This window comes from Nanorana parkeri, unplaced genomic scaffold, assembly GCF_000935625.1.
Source record: "Nanorana parkeri isolate BGI_ZX_2015 unplaced genomic scaffold, ASM93562v1 scaffold239, whole genome shotgun sequence".
Lineage (NCBI taxonomy): Eukaryota > Metazoa > Chordata > Amphibia > Anura > Dicroglossidae > Nanorana > Nanorana parkeri.
Window position 1 is genome coordinate 435,582 of NW_017306507.1, and position 6,887 is coordinate 442,468.

At 46.0% G+C, this 6,887-nt stretch overlaps 2 non-coding genes across 2 annotated transcripts; one reads left to right on the forward strand and one right to left on the reverse strand.

The window, feature by feature from the left end:
• The first annotated feature begins 4,939 nt into the window (after positions 1–4,939).
• TRNAH-GUG lies at positions 4,940–5,011 on the forward strand. Its single transcript has one exon. It is a non-coding gene; the product is annotated as a tRNA-His (tRNA).
• A 524-nt stretch (positions 5,012–5,535) lies between these two features.
• On the reverse strand, positions 5,536–5,607 carry TRNAH-GUG. Its single transcript has one exon. It is a non-coding gene; the product is annotated as a tRNA-His (tRNA).
• Between the last annotated feature and the right edge of the window lie 1,280 nt (positions 5,608–6,887).

Below are 6,887 nucleotides of genomic sequence, written 5' to 3' on the forward strand. Positions count from 1 at the left end.
GATTAAAAAAAAAAAGGGGGGGGGGGGGGGGGGGGTGGGGGTGTTTAACTAATTTTCACACATGTGTGCAGCAAAAGAGTGTTGAGGGAGGAGGGGTGGGGTGGAGGCCAGAAGTGAGTTGGTGAGAGGGGGGCCTGCAGAAACGGTGGTGTTAGAGTTACAGGTATGGTGCTGCGAGTGTGGGTGCGGCAATGGAGCATAGCTGTGTGGGAGTGGGGGGAAGCAAGCACAGTTGCAATGGCGAGAGGCACGGTACGGGTTCCAGTGGTGTAAAGAAGAGAGCAGGCACATGTGCAGGTGTGGAGACTGTTAACAGAGGGGGGAGATTAAAGAATGGTGGGTGGTGAGAGAAGGAGGCCTGCGGGTGTGGTAGATGCTATGAGAAGGGGGGTGAAGGTGCATGATGGATGGTGAGGGAAGGGGGGCAACAGACAGGGTTGATGCAGGTGCCGTGGGTGCTGGAGAGTGTAGGAGAGGAGAGTGTAGGTATAATGGGTGCTGAGAGAAGGGGGTGTGGGGCTTGTTGAGTGCTGAGAGAAGGAGGGTGTAAGCATGTTGGGAACCGAGAGTAGGGGGTTAGGTAAATTGAGTGCAGTAACAGTGGATTCTGAGGGGGGTAGGGTGTAGAAGAGCAGAGGGTGATGAGAGAAGGGATGGCTATTGGTGCGTGGTGAGAGAAGGGGGTGTGCAGGTGAGGTGTTTTGAATGGTGGGTGCTAAGAGTGAGTGTTAGGAGATTGAAGGGTCCAGGAGTGGTGGGTGGTGAAAGAAGAGGGGGGCAGGTGTAGCGAGTGGTGAAAGCCGGTTGGGGCAGGCTCAGTGGGTGTTGGTGTGGATGGCTGACATTGCAGTAGGTGTGTGGAGTGTAGCCAACGTCCCTGGACGTTGCAGCAAGAGTAGAATCAACCCCAGATTAATGGTGATAGGGAAAGTTTGAATGGTAGACAAAGAACCAAGAAAAACTTCAAAAGAGTTACAAGCTGAACTCCAAGGTCAAGCTACATCAGTGTTTGATCTCACCATCTGTCACTATTTGAGTATCAGTGGACCTAAAGAAAGAAGACCCAGGAGGACTCCACTGTTGAAAGAAAAACAAAAAAGCCAGGCTGGAATTTGTTAAAATGCATATTGATAAGCCACAATGCTTCTGGGTGAATTTCCTTAGACAGATGAGACAAAACTGGAACTTTTTGGCAAGTCACATCAGCACTGTGTTCACAGATGAAAAACATTGCACCTACTGTGAAACATGGAAGAGGATCGGTTATGTTTTGGGGCTTCTTTGCTGCATCCGGCACGGGGTGCCTTGACACTGTGCAGGGCACAACGAAATCTTAAGGCTCATGATTGGAGGAAACCTGTTAGCTTGTCTCTGCAATCTCTCTTGTCTCTGAAAGTTTCACTCGTGAGGCTAGTTTGCAGTTCGCAACCGCGGTTCTCCTCTCGGCCCCCCGTGTATAAGACGCCCCTCCATTTTTAGGTAAATATTTTAAAGAAAAAGTATAGTCTTATACATGGAAAAATACAGTAAGCCATTGGAGTAAAACATTCTGCCCAGCACCAGAAAGCTCTGTCTTGGTTGCAGGTCATGAGTTCTCCAACAGGATAATGATCAAATACACGGCTAAAAGCACCCAAGAATTACCAAGAACAAAACATTGGATTATTATGAAGTGGCCTTCTATCAGCTCTGATCTGAGCTGAAGAGCTGAAACCTGCAGCCTGGAAAAGGCACCCTTCAAACCTTAGACAGATGAAGCAGTTTGCTAAAGAAGAGTGGGCCAAGCTACCTGTTGGCAGGTACAGAAGTATAATTGAGAGCTACAGAAATCACGTGTTTAGAGTGATTGCCTCTAAAGGTTGTACAACAAAACAATGGGTTAAGGATCCCATCATTTTTGTCCATGACATTTTCATTTGTTTTATTATTTCAAATATTCTTTTGAATCAAAAGCAAAGTCTGCCCAATTGCCTGTCCTCATCCTGGTGAACCAGGCTCCATTTCCTGAGTAAGAAGCTATGTTATTTGTCAAAACAATCATTATCTTTAGCCATGTGACTGTTTCTTTCAGCTGTCAATGTCCCTTTTTGGCCCCAAAAAGTTCTCCGGGATTGTAGTTTGTGTGGCATGTTCACATCTTAATGTTTCAGTAAGGTGACCAGATTTTTAAAATTAAATATTTTTTTTTAGCTTCTGACAGGCTGGGCTATCAGTGTAGCGGGAGCTACGCGAAATGTGCAGCCGACTTCCGCGCTACGCTAATAGCTTATCTTCTCAGAAGCTGCATACAGCGTGCGCCAGTTTGAATAGCAATCGGCACACGCTGTATGCAGCCTCTAACAGTGTGGGAGGTGGGCAGTGATGCATTCTAGGCAAGAAGATATTCAGGCAGCCCCCCCACCCCCACACACACACACACACACTAAATGTACCCCACTGCTTCCTGTTTTTGACTTTTTGCCTAACCTGTCAGTCGCTGGATACAGCGCAGAAGCTGTATCCAGCTTTTGACATGTTCCACTATTAGCATAGCAGGAAAGCTGGGGTCTCAGATGGGCTGTGCAGAATTTGTGGTGGGCTCTGTGGGGTCTATGGTGGGCTCTATGGCGGGCTCTGCAGGGTCTCAGACCCTGCAGAGCCCACCACAGACCCTGCACAGCCCCCCTGTGACCCTGCAGAGCCCACCATAGACCCTGCAGAGCCCACTGCAGATCCTGCACAGCCCCCCTGAGACCCTGCGGAGCCCACCATAGACCCTGCAGAGCCCACTGCAGATCCTGCACAGCCCCCCCGAGACCCTGCGGAGCCCACCATAGACCCCATCACAGATCTTGCAGAGCCCACCTGAGACTTTCAGGTGGGTTTTGCAGAATCTATACTGGTCTCTGCAGGGTCCCTTTAGCAGCAGTGTGATCCTCTTACCTGCCTCTGCCGCCCACTGCTGAACCTAGCCTCCTTCGCCGCCTGATTGGCACTTCCAGGTCCCGGCCTCCTAGCGTTTCGGGACTGGCTTCCTCCGTCGCCCGGTGGGAATCTGGACCCTCCCTCCGACGGGGATCCGGAAACGCACCCTCCTGCTGCTGCTGCTCCTCCTCGTCGCCTCCGCCTCCTGCTCGATTAGGCAGCCGAGGCTCTTCGGTGGATCCAGGGATCAGGTGAGTATAAAAAAAAAAAATGATGTTCCCAGGGACATAATTTGTCCGGCGACGGTCTCCTCAATCCGGGGACTGTCCCCAGTATTTGGGGAAGAATGGTCACCCTATGTTTCAGGTCTGTTACAATGCAGTAACTAACACCCACCACCACTAAGTTTTACCACACATTTCAATGCACTTTGTATTGGATGCCAATGCACCTCACAACACACATCATGTACATCGGAGTATGCCATGATGCCTCAACATACATCATGGCATGCATTCACATGTGTCCACTGCATGCGTTTTAATGCATTTTTATTGCTTTCAATGGAAAACATATCAAGCAAATAGGATTTCTACACCTCAGAGCCATCTAGGGGTGCAAGCAGGGCCTCCCTTTAATGAGGCAGCCTGAAGCTGTTGCCTCAGGCGGCATCTCTTTGGGTCAAATGGTGGGCCGCTCGGCTGCACATTGCCGCAGACCATGCCGCTCGGCTGCACATTGTTTGCAGGGTGCCTACTGCCCCCTTTCCAGCAAGAGCATCCCAGGTTGCTAAGGGCCAGGTGGAGAGATGTGTAAGCGTCACACACACCTCCCTGCTCAGCGCTTAGGCTGGGCTCACACCTGGGCGAACCATAGGCGCGTTTTTTCTGCTCGTTTTCAGCTCGTTTTTTAACACGTTTTTCCATTCAGTGAAACAAGCGTTTTTATACCTCCCTGGCAGTATGATTTTTTTTTTTCTCTTTATTTTCCTTTTTTTTAAGCTTTCAAACTTCCCGCCGCAAGGGACGGAACCCGGAAGTCGGCAGCGGCCAGAGGACACATGGATACGCTCTGAAAAACGCCCCAAAGAAGCTCCTGTACTTGTTTGGGCGTAGGACGTTTTTCAGCGCATTTCCACGGGCTAAAATACGCCCTGGTGGGAACCTTGCCCATTGTAAATAATGGGATTTCACTTGCTGAGCGTTTTTCAGCGCTTCGATCAGCGTCTTCGGCCTGGTTATTAAAAAAAAAACATTTATTTTTTTTTTTAAATAGAGGAAATAAAGGGAAAAACGAAAAAACCCGAAATAAACGAGCATAAAAAAAAGCTCAGGTGTGAACCCAGCCTAAGCAACCTGGGATGCTCTGGCCAGTGTTCTCCCGCCACCTCAAAGCATCCCACCTCCATGCTGCCTCAGGTGGCATAAAGGCTGGGGACACCACTGGGTGCTAGTGCCATGTGAATGGCATCCTAGGCAGAACTTTTATAAATAAACCTCCTAACTTTTATTTACAGTTCAGAGCCTTTTTTTTTTTTTTTGCAATAAATCCAAATGGAACAATGCTTTAAATGATTATATGTAGGCCAGTGCTGCCATGTTGGTGACTGAACATGATGATTTAGGTGTCACCATCGTGCTTGGTCCATGTGTCTCTCTCTTTTGTATAATGTGGGGGACACCATGAACATGTTCTGTAGCAATCCTGCTATTGCTGTGTACAGAGAGCTGAAACGTGTTCCCGCACATTGTCACACAACTGTTTGCAAGAAGACTCCCGGTATACTTAACGATGATGTCATTATTTCACTATTTTTTAATACAGCCTAACATAGTTACATACATACTGAGATATAAGTGAAACAAGCTTCTAACAAAACGCTAATTGTGCATACTTTAAATGAAATTTAATATAGCATTTGAAAGGCTTGCGAGCCCGTTGTAGGATCTAATTGGTCGATGGAAACCGATGACGCGCATGCATTGACTATGAGAAGGCTCAGAAGCAAAGTTGACAGGTACTTCTCTGGTGGCGCGCCGTGATCGTATAGTGGTTAGTACTCTGCGTTGTGGCCGCAGCAACCTCGGTTCGAATCCGAGTCACGGCAGGAGTTCAAGTCTCCTATCACGGCAAGGGAAAATGTTTTTAATTTACGATTATCTCTTTGGGCATTCATTATGTGAATCAATATACGTAGTTTATTTAATTTCTATTTCAGCGAGAGACCGTTGTTACATGTACAATGTGAAAATATAATAATAATAAATGGAACGTTTTGTGTAAATAAACCTCATGGGTCAAGCCCCAATTTAGTGTATATTCATCTGCTATGAAGGGCAAAGTCAAGCACCGGCTTTTTTTTATTTGACTTTAGTCTGACGGCTAGTAAGTGATAGTAGATTCTGTGTTACGTGCGGTGATCAACACAATACATAGTCAGCGTCTGGCAATGCATTTTCCTTTCTTTAATAATGGTACATGTTTAATTCTTACACATTAGTTTTTATTGATACTGATAGCACTTGAAAGTAGACATTCAGGGTTAAAAGTATGAAAAGTAAAACAAAGAGTGTAAGAATAAACACTTTGTAAAAGGCGAGCCCCGCTGCCGTGATAGGAGACTACAACTCCTGCCGTGACTCGGATTCGAACCGAGGTTGCTGCGGCCACAACGCAGAGTACTAACCACTATACGATCACGGCGCGCCACCTAAGAGCTCTTTGACTACTCGGCGTTCTGAGATGTCATTACCATACAGCAAAGGGAGCTCGGGCGCCACTCTGTGGTCATCAGGTGGAAGTAACATTTCAGTTTGGAAATGCTTATATTCAAGTTGAGACTGATACGTTTTCTGACAGTATGCTGTTATAATTGTGAATTGTGTACATAATGAGTCATTTTTTAAGTACTACTGATCATTTTTGTTAGTGCATTGCCTTCAGCACAGTATTACCTTGTAGAAATTCAACATAAATAATAACCTACAGAATGCAAGTGGGCTGTATACCTCCAAAAAGTAATTTAATGTAAAATGTCTATATATATGGATAGATATATATCTATATATATATATAGTGCACAACACAAGGCATCGTACTAATATGCAATGCAATGTGGTGCACTGCCACAAAATGGAGCCATGTAACATGTATTTGTGTGTTTCTGTTCATTGTGCACTTCCATCAGCAGGTCTATAGAGGTGTCATTAAGAATGAATGTCACTGCGTCACACCAACACAATTGTGCATTGCCACATATTATCGCAATGAGATGGTGTGAGTGGGCTCTAATTTTGTTATTGATTTAAATATATGCAAACAGATCTGATGAAGGTCTAAAATAATCATGCAGTTCAGAAAATGTAAATTCATGAATTTTAATTCTATGCAAAAATGTAAACATGTTACATGGCGCCATTTTGTGGCAGTGCACCACATTGCATTGCATATTAGTACGATGCCTTGTGTTGTGCACCGCTGCAACCTGCACCTGTCGGCAGGTTTATCGAAAATGTTATTCATGATGAATGGCACTACATTGCACCACTGTGTTTAACATGCTCTGCTGTGCGTTACCGCATCAAGATAGTGTGAATGGGCCCTTCATCTCAAGTTGTAACTGCAAAAGCTCTTCTATAAGGAGACAATTCCATGTCTTTTTTCTTTTATTGCCCACCTTTATTCTGCATATTAGAACTGGCTGCAGCAAGCTAGAGAAAAACAATCAAAATCCAGGGGAAAGCAATAGGGCGTAGCACCAGCTGCTTCTTTGTACTCTCTTTTCTTTCCCTTCCCTGTTCTATTGTAGGCAGCACCATCAACCCAATCTTAGCTTATGGAACTTTGAGGATATTGTGCAGCTTGCCTAATGACTCATTCACACAGGGGTATGGAAATACTCAATGTAAAACGCAGGACATTGCTGGCAGAAGCTGGAAAATGCATAAAATGTTGTCCGCACGTTGTACGCATGTGACATTCGT